Source organism: Narcine bancroftii, chromosome 2, assembly GCF_036971445.1.
Source record: "Narcine bancroftii isolate sNarBan1 chromosome 2, sNarBan1.hap1, whole genome shotgun sequence".
NCBI classification, from domain to species: Eukaryota; Metazoa; Chordata; class Chondrichthyes; order Torpediniformes; family Narcinidae; genus Narcine; species Narcine bancroftii.
In genome coordinates, this window is record NC_091470.1 from 209,684,706 (window position 1) to 209,700,175 (window position 15,470).

General features: G+C 46.8%; 1 protein-coding gene across 2 annotated transcripts in view; it reads right to left on the minus strand.

Annotated features, from left to right (window-relative positions):
• The window catches only part of LOC138755023 (zinc finger protein 229-like), a 35,997-nt gene that overhangs the window by 18,092 nt on the left and 2,435 nt on the right, over positions 1-15,470 (minus strand). The window lies entirely within an intron of this gene.

Genomic DNA, 15,470 nt, shown 5'->3' on the forward strand with positions numbered 1-15,470 from the left:
AATTAAGATACCTATCTGATTTTTATCAAACAAGGGAAAAGCCAGATTGGACAAGATTCTTCTTTTTCTTTGGCTTGGCTTCGCGGACGAAGATTTATGGAGGGGGTAAAAAGTCCACGTCAGCTGCAGGCTCGTTTGTGGCTGACCAGTCCGATGCGGGACAGGCAGACACGATTGCAGCGGTTGCAAGGGAAAATTGGTTGGTTGGGGTTGGGTGTTGGGTTTTTCCTCCTTTGCCTTTTGTCAGTGAGGTGGGCTCTGCGGTCTTCTTCAAAGGAGGCTGCTGCCCGCCAAACTGTGAGGCGCCAAGATGCACGGTTTGAGGCGTTATCAGCCCACTGGCGGTGGTCAATGTGGCAGGCACCAAGAGATTTCTTTAGGCAGTCCTTGTACCTTTTCTTTGGTGCACCTCTGTCACGGTGGCCAGTGGAGAGCTCGCCATATAATACGATCTTGGGAAGGCGATGGTCCTCCATTCTGGAGACGTGACCCATCCAGCGCAGCTGGATCTTCAGCAGCGTGGACTCGATGCTGTCGACCTCTGCCATCTCGAGTACCTCGACGTTAGGGGTGTGAGCGCTCCAATGGATGTTGAGGATGGAGCGGAGACAACGCTGGTGGAAGCGTTCTAGGAGCCGTAGGTGGTGCCGGTAGAGGACCCATGATTCGGAGCCGAACAGGAGTGTGGGTATGACAACGGCTCTGTATACGCTTATCTTTGTGAGGTTTTTCAGTTGGTTGTTTTTCCAGACTCTTTTGTGTAGTCTTCCAAAGGCGCTATTTGCCTTGGCGAGTCTGTTGTCTATCTCATTGTCGATCCTTGCATCTGATGAAATGGTGCAGCCGAGATAGGTAAACTGGTTGACCGTTTTGAGTTTTGTGTGCCCGATGGAGATGTGGGGGGGCTGGTAGTCATGGTGGGGAGCTGGCTGATGGAGGACCTCAGTTTTCTTCAGGCTGACTTCCAGGCCAAACATTTTGGCAGTTTCCGCAAAGCAGGACGTCAAGCGCTGAAGAGCTGGCTCTGAATGGGCAACTAAAGCGGCATCATCTGCAAAGAGTAGTTCACGGACAAGTTTCTCTTGTGTCTTGGTGTGAGCTTGCAGGCGCCTCAGATTGAAGAGACTGCCATCCGTGCGGTACCGGATGTAAACAGCGTCTTCATTGTTGGGGTCTTTCATGGCTTGGTTCAGCATCATGCTGAAGAAGATTGAAAAGAGGGTTGGTGCGAGAACACAGCCTTGCTTCACGCCATTGTTAATGGAGAAGGGTTCAGAGAGCTCATTGCTGTATCTGACCCGACCTTGTTGGTTTTCGTGCAGTTGGATAATCATGTTGAGGAACTTTGGGGGACATCCGATGCGCTCTAGTATTTGCCAAAGCCCTTTCCTGCTCACGGTGTCGAAGGCTTTGGTGAGGTCAACAAAGGTGATGTAGAGTCCTTTGTTTTGTTCTCTACACTTTTCTTGGAGCTGTCTGAGGGCAAAGACCATGTCAGTGGTTCCTCTGTTAGCGCGAAAGCCGCACTGTGATTCTGGGAGAATATTCTCAGCGACACTAGGTATTATTCTATTTAGTAGAATCCTAGCGAAGATTTTGCCTGCAATGGAGAGCAACGTGATTCCCCTGTAGTTTGAGCAGTCTGATTTCTCGCCTTTGTTTTTGTACAGGGTGATGATGGTGGCATCACGAAGATCCTGAGGCAGTTTACCTTGGTCCCAACAAAGCTTGAAAAACTCATGCAGTTTGGCATGCAGAGTTTTGCCGCCAGCCTTCCAGACTTCTTGGGGGATTCCATCCATACCTGCTGCTCTGCCACTTTTCAGTTGTTCGATTGCCTTATATGTCTCATCCAGGGTGGGAACCTCATCCAGCTCTAGCCTTAGGGGCTGTTGAGGGAGCTGGAGCAGGGCGGAATCTTGGACTGAGCGGTTGGTACTGAAAAGAGATTGGAAGTGTTCTGACCATCGGTTGAGGATGGAGATCTTGTCGCTGAGGAGGACTTTGCCGTCTGAGCTGCGCAGCGGGCTTTGGACTTGGGGTGAGGGGCCGTACACAGCCTTTAGAGCCTCGTAGAAACCCCTGAAGTCGCCAATGTCCGCGCTGAGCTGTGTTCGTTTGGCGAGGCTAGTCCACCACTCATTTTGGATCTCCCGGAGTTTGCGCTGAAGATGGCTGCATGCGCGACGGAAGGCTTGTTTCTTCTCTGGACAGGACGGCTTTGTAAGGTGAGCCTGGTGGGCAGATCGCTTCTTTGCCAGCAGCTCCTGGATTTCCTGGCTGTTTTCGTCAAACCAGTCCTTGTTTTTCCTGGAGGAGAAGCCCAGTACCTCTTCAGTGGATTGCAGTATGGTAGTCTTCAACTGATCCCAGAGGGTTTCAGGGGACGGGTCCGTGAGGCGGGTTGCAACGTCGAGCTTTGCTTTGAGGTTTGCCTGGAAGTTTCCTCTCGCTTCGTCTGACTGCAGTTTTCCAACATTGAACCTCTTTCTGGGGGCTTTATTGTTCCTGGGCTTTGGCTTGAAGTGAAGGTTGAGCTTGCAGCGAACCAGCCGGTGGTCAGTGTGGCATTCCGCGCTAGGCATGACCCTGGTGTGGAGCACATCTTGTTTGTCACTTTCTCGCACCAGGATGTAGTCCAGGAGGTGCCAGTGTTTGGATCGGGGATGCATCCAGGTGGTCTTAAGGCTGTCCCTCTGCTGAAAAAGGGTGTTTGTAATGACAAGCCGCTGTTCTGCGCAGAGCTCCAACAGGAGGCGCCCATTGTCGTTGCACTTGCCGACGCCATGCTTGCCCAGGATTCCTGGCCAGGTTTCTGAGTCTTTGCCGACACGAGCGTTGAAGTCGCCCAGGATGACAACCTTGTCGGCTGTAGGGGTACGTTGGATGAGGTTGCGCAGGTCGGTGTAGAACTTGTTCTTTTCTGCTGGTTCCGCCTGGAGGGTTGGAGCATAGACACTGATGAGGGTGATGTGACGCTTGTTTTGAAGTGGGAGTCGCATGGACATGATTCGGTCCGAGAGGCCTGTCGGAAGGTTTTCGAGTTTGGAGGCAATGAAGCTCTTGACCATGAAGCCTACACCAGATAGGCGTCGTTCATCCGAAGGCTTGCCAGACCAGTAGAGTGTGTAGCCCGCGCCGCGTTCTTGGAAGCTGCCTACATCTGCCAGGCGGACTTCACTGAGAGCGGCTATGTCGATGTCAAGTCTGAGGAGTTCATGTGCAATGAGGGCAGACCGACGTTCAGGTCGATGGCTGTCAGTCTTATCTAGCATGGTTCTGATGTTCCAGCATGCTAGCTTGAGTTTGTGAGCATCTTTTGAGGGGGAGGACGTGGAGGGGGAGGACGTGGAGGGGGAGGACGTGGAGGGGGAGGACGTGGACCTGTCCTCGGGCCTGCGCAAAGGAGCTTTTAGGTGGAGTGCAGTGCGCGCAGTACTGGCCCCACCCTTTACACCCATGGTTCGTGTGCCGTGGCCAAGCAAGCTGGGACGTGGCAGCGAGGTCCTTGGGTCGTAGGTTTTATATCGGAGTGGCCTTCTCCTATGCAGGTTTCTTACCCGGGCTGGAGGGGCCTGCCTCCCCTCCTAGGTCGGTCCATACTGCCCGGACCGGGGCCTCCGTCTGCCTCACTCGACCGAGGCCGGGGCCGCCGTCTCCCCCTTGCTCCTGCCCGTATCGGGGCCGCCGCCGTCTACCCTTCGCCCGGACCGGGGCCGGGGCCGCTGCTGCTCTCCCTGTGCCCGGACTGGGGCCGCCGTCTCCCCCTTGCTCCTGCCCGGATCGGGGCCGCCGCCGTCTACCCTTCGCCCGGACCGGGGCCGGGGCCGCTGCTGCTCTCCCTGTGCCCGGACTGGGGCCGCCGCCTCCCACTCCCTGTCCGGACCGGGGCCTCCGTCTGCCTCACTCGACCGAGGCCGGGGCCGCCGCCTCCCCCTTGCTCCTGCCCGTATCGGGGCCGCCGCCGTCTACCCTTCGCCCGGACCGGGGCCGCCGCTGCTCTCCCTGTGCCCGGACTGGGGCCGCCGCCTCCCCCTTGCTCCTGCCCGTATCGGGGCCGCCGCCGTCTACCCTTCGCCCGGACCGGGGCCGGGGCCGCTGCTGCTCTCCCTGTGCCCGGACTGGGGCCGCCGTCTCCCCCTTGCTCCTGCCCGGATCGGGGCCGCCGCCGTCTACCCTTCGCCCGGACCGGGGCCGGGGCCGCTGCTGCTCTCCCTGTGCCCGGACTGGGGCCGCCGCCTCCCCCTTGCTCCTGCCCGCTTTTATCAGATTAAACCTAAATGAAAACCAGGTAGTAACAGGAATAAAAGGAGCCGTAAAATTAAAATGCCCAACTCTTCCTCCTTTCCCTAAATCAATACAAATTGGCAAGATTGGACAAGATTAGAATTAGATAAAATAGGGGAAAAGATACCTGAACACATATTATATAAATGGGATGAAAAATTGGTACAACATAGAAGTTCTCCAGTATTTCATCATCTCCTCAATATTTGGAAGAAGATTCATGTAGAAAGAAATGAAACAAATTATCAATTACCAAAATGACGCAAAACAAGTTACTCCCTTTTACAATAGATAACCTTTCCTTTAGAGAATGGGGAAAAAAAGGGATTAAAAGAATAGAAAATTGTTTTTCAGGAAATAGACTCTTATCCTTTGAACAAATGAAAGATAAGTACAATATAACTCAAGATACAGCGCTGGCATATTACCAATTGAGATCCTACTTGAAGGATAAATTAGGAAGCAGCTTGAGTTTGCCAGAGGGAAGTAACCTTGAATATGTGATTACAGATACAATGATAATCAAAAGATTTATAACAAATATGTATATTAAACTGCAAGAAAAGGAGAATGAGGAAACAAATGGTAAAACTAAACAAAAATGGGAACAAGATTTAAATATAAAGATAAAAAAGGAAACATGGGAGAAGTTATGCTCCGGAACGATGAGAAATACAATAAATACGAGGTTACGTATGATACAATATAACTGGATACACAGGCTATACATTACACCTCAAAAGTTAAATAAATGGGACCCAACAGTATCTGATAGATGTTTTCGATGTAAAAAAGAAATGGGAACAACAATTCATGCAATCTGGACATGTGAGAAAGTAAAAAAAATTTGGGAAGATCTAAATCAGATATTAAATAAAATAACAGAAAACAATATACCAAAGAATCCAGAGATCTTCCTCCTAAGTAACATAAAAAACAAAGAATTTGGAATTGATTTGGAGGATGCACAAAAAAGATTTGTTAAGATAGCTCTAGCCGTAGCAAAAAAATGTATTATGTCAACCTGGAAATTGGAAGATAATTTGAAAATACAACAATGGTATATAGAAATGAATAAATGTATTCCATTAGAAAAAATAACATATAGTTTAAGAAATAATATTGAAATATTCGAACAAATATGGGAGCCTTACATTAAATACAATAGCGAAAACTTACCGGGGACAATCATTACCTAAGTTAACGGAAGGAAAAGGAAATGAAAAGAATGGACTCAGTAGAATTTCTGGTGTATTTTTATTGAATGACAACATTGTCTGACTGGTTTAATGTATCCTAGATTGTATACCTTAAATGGACGGGAGGGGGTAGGTAGGGAGGGTGGGATGGGAGGAGGGGGGGAGGGAGAAAATGGCACTGCATATGTGTGAAAAGGAAAAAGTGTGTACCATGGTTAATGTGATTTATGGTGTGAAAAATAAAAAATTAAAAAAAATAACATTAATTGGAGCGACTTCATCCCTAACATCGAAGTACTTGAGATGGCAGATACTAAATAAAATCACAAAAAGCAATATACCAAAAAACCCAGAGATCTTCCTCCTAAGTAATATAAAAAACAAAGAATTTGAACTCGATTTGGATGGAGCACAAAAAAAGATTTGTTATGATAGCCCTAGCTGTAGCAAAAAAATGTATTATGTCAACCTGGAAATTAGAAAATAACTTGAGAATACAACAATGGTATATAGAAATGTATTCCATTAGAAAAAATAACATATAATTTAAGAAATAACATTTCAATATTTGAACACATATGGGAGCCATACATGAAAAACAATAGAGAAAACCTTCCGTGGACATCTACCTCCTAAAATAACAGAAGGAGATAATGAAAAGAACTGATTCAGTGGAATTTCTTGTTTATTTTTATTTAGTGACAACATTGTTTAACGGGTTTATGTATCTGATATTCTGAACTTTAAATAAATGGGAGAGGAGGTGAGGGAGGGAGGTAGGGGAGGAGGGAAGGGGGGGAGAAAATGACACTATATATTTAAGAAGGAAAATGTATGTATCTTGATCAATATGGTTTATAGTGTGAAAAATAAAAAATTAAAAAAAAAAGAAATCTCTTGGTGCCTGCCACATTGACCACCGCCAGTGGGCTGATATCGCCTCAAACCATGCATCTTGGCGCCTCACAGTTCGGCGGGCAGCAACCTCCTTGGAAGAAGACCGCAGAGCCCACCTCACTGACAAAAGACAAAGGAGGAAAATCCCAACCCCAACCAACCAATTTTCCCTTGCACTCGCTGCAACCGTGCCTGCCTGTCCCGCCTCGGACTTTCAGTCATCAACGAGCCTGCAGCAGACGTGGACATACCCCTCCATAAATCTTCGTCCGCGAAGCCAAGCCAAAGAACAGTAATGTTGAAGTTTGGGACTAGGTTTTGGCCTGGCCGTGCAGCAGAGGCTATGGGGATGCTAGAGTGCCCAGTTTTCCCCTCAGCTTAGTCAATGAGGCCGTGGGGTCCTCTGGAGCCTTGGCGGTGGCCAAGAACTCCCCTGGTATCACCAACGATGAACCGTATACCATTTTGGTTGTGGAGGCATTGAAGTCCTCTTTTGGTGTGGTGTGGATCTCCAGGACCCAGGGTAAATTTGGGTGCCTGTGGAACTACTTTACCAACCTGTTTTCTTGGCCAGTGCCGCCCAGGGTGCCAAAGTGAACTGTGTACCTCTATTGACATCCAGGTGTTAATCAGCGCCCTGGCGCAGGACTCAGTGGTTGTGTTGGTCAACTGGACTGCTTCCAGCCACCTCATGGAGCAGTCAATCATAGTGAGGCCCACGATGTCAATATGGACACGGCTGAACCTACGTCACGCTGCCTACAAAGTCTTGGGGGGGGGGGGGCCTTGACGTGTGTCTACACTTTGGACGTTTGGCAGAGCGTGCAGGTCTCGGCCCACTAACTGACCTGATTCCAGAAGCTGTGCCAGACGAACCTACTGGCCACCATTTTAACATAAGTACTGATGGCTGGGTGTGCCAAGTAGTGGACCACGTCAAAGACCTGCTGACACAATGGGGCATTTGTCAGTGGAGATGTCACAGAGGAGTGTCAGGTTACCAAGACTGATGGCGACATCTTTCATCCTGAGGCTGGACATACCTGTTCTGTATGCTGGGATCTCAGAATCTTCCTGCTGTGCCTTGGCTAGGGCAGAATAGTCTATTCCCTGGGACAGGGCCTGGAAGGACTCGATCGCAAGGTGGGACAGTGTGTCGGCCACCACATTGGTCTTACCCATGATGTGTTGTGTGTCGATGGTGAACTGAGACATGTATGCCTGGCCGACCATGGGTCAGACACTTTAATGGAAGGCAAAGGCCAACGGTTTATGGTCCATGAAGACCCTGAACACTGGAAGTGTCTGACTGCCAGGTACAATGCCAAAGCTGTATTTGAGTTTGGGTGGCCGGAGGTGTCTGCTAAAGAAGGCCAGGGGCTGCCATTACCATTTGATGAATTGCTCCAGTACACCTGTGTTGGAGCCATCTACTGTGAAAGTGGTTGGTGCCGCTGGCCTAGGGTGTACCAGAAGGATGGTGTTTGCCAGTGCATCTTTGGCCTTCTGGAATATCTCTGAGGCCTCATTGAACCAGGTAATGTCCTTACCCTTCACCACCATGAGCACGAAAATGGGGCGCATGATGCGAGTCACTGCCAGTATGAGTTGGTGATAAAAGTTAATCATACCGGCGAATTCTTGCAACCCCTTCACTGTGCAGGGCTTGGTGAAATGCCAAAAGGCCTGTACCTTTTCAGGCAGGGGTTTCGCTCTGTGCCTGTTGATCTGATTCCCCAGGAAGTCAATTGTTTCCAATCCGAACTTGCATTTAGAAGTGTTTAAAGTTAGCCTGAATTCCTGCGGCCAGATGCGGTCGCCTTAGATGGGCTGTGTGCTCCGTGTTGTTGTGGTCGGTGATGAGAATATTGTCCAAATAGATGAATGCGAATGGAAGGTCCTGACCCACCGCATCCATCAGCCACTGGAAGGTCTGGGCTGCATTCTTGAATATAAAGGGCAATATCAGGAATTTAAAAGAGTCCAACAGGGGTAATGACCGTGGTTTTGGGGATGTCATCGGGGTGGATCGGGTTCTGATGATAGCCCCTGGTGAAGTCGACTATTGAAAATACCTGTGCCCCTTGTAAGTTAGTGGTAATGTCTTGGATGTGGGGCATGGGGTTTCTGTCTGGTGTAGCATCGGTAATATCGGTAATCACCACATGACCTACACCCTCTTGCTGCTTTCGGTGCCTTGTGGTGGTGGTGGGGGGGGGGGTGGGGGAGAAGCCCAGGGGCTGTCGGACCACTGCACTATCCCCATCTCTTCCATTTTTAAAACTCTCCCTTGGCGAGGGTGAGTTTCTCAGGGTGAGTACCCTGGTGTGGAGCGGGAGACACCTTGGTGAGGATATGGTGCCCTATCCCATGCTTCAGTTTGGTGGAGGAAAACTGGCACCATGATCAAAGGGAACTCCACTAGGATCTATGTGAATACGTTGTTGGACAGAGTAATGGAGTCGAGATGGGGGGCAGATAACTTGGCTTCCCCCAGGGGCATTGTTTGAAAAGTCCTGGCGTGCACCAATTGCCACTCTTTAAGGTCCACCAGCAGGCAGTGGGCTCACAGGACGTCTGTTTTCAGGAGCAGTTGCGCCACAGATGCAGTCATGAATGTCCATGTGAACCGGTTGCTGCCAAACTGGAGGGGGACGGTGTAATGTAGAGGCAACGGCCACCACCAAATGGTGCAGCTGCGCTCCTGTTTGGAGGACAGACTACCTGCCAATCAAGGTCAAGGTCTCATCCCAAGCCATCAAGGTGACCCTTACAATTGGCCCAAGGGAATCACCTCAGTTCATCCCTGCTGAGCCCCTGCATTTGGCTTCGAGCCATTGGCCACAGCAACCAATGGGGCCCACATTGACCCTTACAATTGGCCCCCCAGCTTTGTCCCCAGAACTATAAAGGACCATGTGCCCCTTTGTTCTATCTCTTTTGACTCCTCGTGGCATGCAAGTATCACCTCCTGTACTGGGTTGGGGTGAGTCTTGATGCTAGGTAGCAGAGCTGTGTCCTTACCAGTCAAGGGGTGAGGGCACGTAATATTATCTTGATTTGATTGTTGAGTTTGTATGCTTTTGTAACTTCCCTAGTTTCTGTTATCCAAAAATGTATATTTGCCCCACTGCGTATTGTGTATTTGTAGAGGTTCGCTATACATATCAACCCTGTTGTCTCAATTCCATCCCTGAAATGTGTGCTTTGTACCTGCACTTTGGCCTGGTTCTTAACCTGTGGGACCCATATGGACCCAAACAACAGACGGTGCTGGCGTCAAACGTGCATATGGTGGAGCTGTTCGCTGCCCTCAGTGCCGGGCCCAGTTTGCCGTTTAAGGTATTGTAGACTGAGGAGGGAGGGACACTTATTTTGGCATTGGTGTCCATCAGGAAGTACTTAACACACGTGGAGGAGGTTGTCACTTTGGCCAAACGCCACAACCCTCAACGACAGTTGGCCATGGTGTTTCCCTGAAACGCGCAGGGCGGGTGGCATCGATGGGCCCCCGCACCCCATCGCTGATGATAGTAGCAATACTATTGGGTCAGGGGGTCCACTTGTCTCCGCTTGCTGTAGCCTTGTTGCTGGCTGTGTGCAGGGCCTAGTGACCTGCTCCCATGATGCATCATTTTTATTCTTCACTCTCCAGAGCACGTCTACCCTGGGGTCACTGAATTCTTCATCGGTGAGCAAGACCCAGATATCTTCAGGTAGCTGCTCCAGAAGCAGGCAAGAGCTGTGTCTCTCAGCAAGGGCAAGTATTTCACTCATGAGGGCAGATGGGGCCCTGTCCCCTAAACCATCCATATGCAGCAATTGGGTGGCTCGCTTGTGCCATGAGAACCCAAGGGTGGAGGTGTGACAGAGTATATAGATATATTTTAAGGAGATAAATTGGGAAAGGTTTGTAAGAGTAGGTCACATACAACACTTTAAAACAGATCCTATTTGAAATACTGGAGCTCTGCTAATGCTAGACATATCGGCTCCAAAGTTTTTGCAAGAGCTTTGGAGAGTGCCCAAGAGACTTTACTGATGGATTGTTGTTTACAAAAGGCAACAAATGAAAAAGATTGTCAGAACCACCTTCTGTCTGGAAGTGTACTTGCTGTAATGTGGTTTTCCAAACAGAGAGAGTCAAACAGGCTTTCTCTCAGAGATGAGACAGAGATCACGTCTACAGTATTAGTCAGTAACAGCAGCTGGGACTGGAATAGGACAAGCTGGCAAACTTGTGGAAAACCCCATTTTGAAGATGGGTTTTGAGTGCCCTTGTGGTTCATGCAAGAGGAGAGGACTGGCTGTCTCATATTTCACTTTGAATAAGGGAAACAAAAAAGGAACTTGGTGGTGACCTGAAAGAAAGAGGTTATCGTCTGGAGAATCCTGACGAGGCAAGTTTCTTTGGCAAAGTGCTGAAGTGACTAATGGAAGTAAACTGACAAGAACCTTCCTAAGCGGTAACAATTTACCTTTCAAGCACCAAAGCCTGGTGAAATTTATATATGTTAAATTCTGTGCACAGTATAAGAATTGCCTGCAACCAGTGAACTTGGAGGAATGAGAAGTGAGATTAGACTGTGAACCAAAGAACTTTTCTGATCTTACACACACATTACATACACATGCGCTTAGAATTATAAGGGGGTTGTGAGGTTAGTCTTGGTGAATACCTATTGCTGCTGGGTTTTGGGGTCGTCCGGGCTCGTAACACAGGTCAATAGCTCCATGAGGGCATCATATTTGCCTTGCTCCAGAGGCTGCCTTATCCTGGTCAAACAAGCTCATCACGTAGTGGAATCATGTGTCATCGGTGTTCATCTGTCGGAGGTGGAACTGGGCCTTGGCCTGTTCAAACCATACATGTGGCCTCAACTCCCAGAAATTGGCAGCTTCAATAAAACCGGGTGAAGAGTTGCTTGCTCCATCATGTTTGGGTACAACTGCTGGGTGGACCTGCCAGGGTCACCAATGTAGTGTGTGCGTTACCGCGAAGTGTGGAAAGAAGGCGTAAACACAAGGAGTCAATGTCGAAGTCTGATTTATTGCATTGGCAGCTCTGCTTATAATCTCTCTCTGCAGCTGACGACAGCAGTGACGTCACAGCAGCGCCTGCCTCAGATTGGTCCGCCTTCCCACCGTTGCTCATTGTTTTCTGCCGTGACCCACGTGACCTGGGTCAAAAGTCTTTGGCTACACAGGGTCTGCGCAGTCGGCATGTTCGTCAGCCGTATTTTGTACTGGGTCGCATCCCGGTTAGTGGGCCGCTACAGGTTAAACCTAAATTAAAATTGAAAATGTATCAAACGAAGTTGGTTCAAATTGCTTTAGCAATAGCTAGAAAATGTATCCCTATAACTGTGAAGTCTGATGCACACTTGGGACTGGAAAAATGGCATGTGGAAGTTCGGACCAATATACCACTTGAGAACGTTACTTATAACTTAAGAGACAAATATATAATTTGTAGAATAAGATGCTTGTAGCAGCATCTGATGGGGGGGTGGGCAGGGTTTCAGACACGAATCGTCCCAGAAATGGCAGCTGACTACAAGTTCTGGGGGTCTGCGGTAAGATGGTACTGGACCCTCTCCACCTCGGACACAAAGCCTGTGAACCAAGTAACGTGTCAGAAGAGGAGCGGGGGCGTTATAACGTCACTTCTGGTTTCAGAACTGGCGGACCAGAAGTGACATGAAAGTTGGCTGGAAAGAGAATTAAACCGCTTTCCTGCTTGTCTCAACCTGAGCCGGGCGTTTTCTTCTGTAGCTTTGCCCGTCAGCTGCACTGCAGTGGGTGTGGATATTGAAATGAATCTCGGGCATTCCCTTTCTCCGAAAGGTCTCTATATACTAGAAGAAGCCTTATAGTAAGGAGTGCTCCTATTGAAGATCTATTGTCCCACTTCCTTCATTGCTTTGCAGGGGTAGAGGGGGAGGCTGAGGGGTTATGGGGGTGGGGTTCTTTCTCAATCTTTTCTTTTTTTCTTCTATATACATGTATTTGGAATGGATTTCTATTATTGTAAAATAAGTGACCATCTTGTGGTTTTAAATTTAATAAATAAAATTTATTTTTAAAAAAGATATTCTCTCCTATTGATACTTGGAGCACCCTTGCTTCCAAGTTAACTGATAATCTGGTCGTCAGAAACACTTGGAGAATTTGGTTTCAATTTAGGATATGTTTTGGTTACTACAGGTTTTTATTGAAGAGAGTTCTATGTAACTCCCTTTTTTTTAAACATTCAGACCAAGATGTCGGTTATATTCAATGGTTAAACTTGGGTATCCAATCTGTTTTTGATCTATATACTCACTTAAAAATACCTAAACATCACGTTTTCCTAATTAACAGATTAACAGCTTCTTAGATTCTTTAACATTGAAGCTTCCCCAGGATTTAGATCATGACCTTATTTGGGAAGTATATAATTTTAAACCTGATCATAAAGGATTGCTTTCACACCTTTATAAATTATTTTAAAATCTCGGAATAGTTCCCTGGGTGGTGTTAAGGAAATAAAGGAACAAGACTTTCAACAACCATTTGCCAAAACTGCATGGGATTCCGTTTTGAAACGTACTCCCTCATCTCTTTGTGCCAGGAATTCATTGATACAATCTAAGGTGGCCCATCAGGCTCACTTTTCCAAGGTTCATCTTAATATCTCTTCTGAATGTGATAAATGCCTAAATGAGGCAGGCACTTTGTATCATATGTTTTGGTTATGTACTTCTCTCTCTCTCATTTCTGCCAAGGAGTATTTCTCACCTTATCATTAGTTCTTGATATTAACTTGATTCCAAGCCCTTTTTTTTACTATCTTTGGAGTGAGTGGCCCCATGGATTGAACATTCCATGTCGTGGCTTTTGCTTCCCTCGTCACTGGAAGGGCATTTTACAGAGATGGGAAGATGCTATCCCTCCCACTCCTACTCAGTGGTTGTTGGATGTGACAGCAGGTCTGTCTCAAGAAAAAAATGAGGTGTTCTACTACTGCAATGGATTTTAACTTTCTTTCTCTTTGGGAACTTCCCTCACTATCAAAACTTATAGTTTTTTGGACCCCATTGTTATTATTAGTAGTCGACTCCTTAATCTGGACAGCAGCCCTCGTATGGTGGGGAATGATTCTTAGTTTAGAAATATTTTTTCTCTTTTTTTTCCCAATTAATAACATGGGCTCATATGTTGTTTGGTATTTGTATTATGAATTTACTTCATCATTATTATCAAATATACCATGTATTTTGCAGATGTTAAAACCAATAAAAAGACTGAAAAAGAAATAAACCGACTGATTAAACTCAACCTGCCCTACCTCACACCCATAACCCTTTATTTTCCTTGCATCCACATGTCTAAAAAGTCTTTTAAATGTCCCTATTGGACCAATGCATTCCACACTCCTACCACTGTTTTAAAAAAAAACTTACCCTGTGTACGGACGTCCTCTGGAGTTTGCTCATGTCACCCCACAATAAGGGTGCTGACTGTCCACACCAGCTCTGCCTCTTATAATCTTGTAGACCTCTATTAAGACACTTCTCGTCCCTCTCTGCTCCATAAACAAAAAGCCTGGCTCCAGCAATCTTGTCTCTAAAGACATGTTCTCCAATCCAGGCAACATCCTGGAAAATCTACTCTGTACTCTCTCCAAAGCTTCCATATTTTTCTTGTAATGAGACGATGAGAACTGAACACAATATTCCAAGTGTGGCCTTACCAGAGTTTTCTAGAACTGCAACATTACCTCACGATTCTTGAACTCAATCTCCCGACTAATGAAGACCAACGTACCATAATCCTTCTTAATTGTGCAGCAAACTTGAGTGATGTATGGATTTGGACATCAAGGTCCCTCTGTTCTTCCACACCATTAAGAATCCTGCCATTAACCATGTTCTCTACCTTCAAGTTTGATCTTCCCAAATGCATCACCTCACACTGATCTGGATTGAACTCCATCTGTCACTTTTCCACCCTACTCTGCATCCTGTCGATAAGCCGTTGTAAGCTACGACAATGCTCTACACCAGGGGTGGCCAACCTTTTCATTTTTAATTTAGACATACAGCATGGTAACAGGCTATTTTGACCCACAAATACGTACTAGGGATGTAGGTTAATTTGGCAACACATAAATGGCTGTATATCTAAATTAAAAATGAAAGGATGGCCACCCCTGTTCTACACTATCCACCATACCTCCAACCTTCGCGTCAAGAGTTAAATTCCATTTGCCAGTTTTTGCCCATCTTCCCAATTGATCTGCATTGTAGATATCCTCTTCACTTCTGTGACAGCTTTTAACTCTTCAATCTGGTAAATGTATTTTTATCTTCATCTTAATTAGACCTAATGATCTGGCCTCCACTATCCTATGGAGCAGGAAATTCCAGAGGTTTGAATTTTCTTTTTTAAAAAATTATTTTTATTGATTTTAATAGAAAAAACTCTTTATACATGGTTTCCTAACTGATTACATAATTCAATTCAATTCATCGTATATACATAACAGATAAAATGAAATACAGAAGCAAAATCAGAATGATCAGACAACAGATCTTGCTCAACACCTTGGATTCTGATGTTAAACAGAAATAATGAGAGAATTAAGAATCCCATAAGGGGACTGTAAATCCTCATCCAATTCTACAATGTGATCATTATTAATTGTCTACTACAGCCTGGTTTTCTCTAGAAATAATAAAAGAGAGAAAACCCTGACAAATCCTTCCCCTCCCCCTAATCCAGGTGAACCTGCAGATATTAAGTAGATGTGAATCGAATCATGATTCTCAGACATCACACGGAGAATCCTCAGGGCATTCACACAACTAAATCTTCAATTTTTAAAATACATTTCCTTTAGTGTTAGAAATACAGCACGGTGACAGGCCCTTTCAGCCCATGAGGTCGTGCTGCTCAATACACCCAATTAACCTACAATCCCATGTACGTTATTGGAGAGTGGGAGGAAACCGGAGCACTCAAAGGAAACCCAAACAAGTCACGGGGAGAAAAGGCAAACTCCTTACAAAAAGCAGTGAATTCAAACTCATGATGCTAAATTTA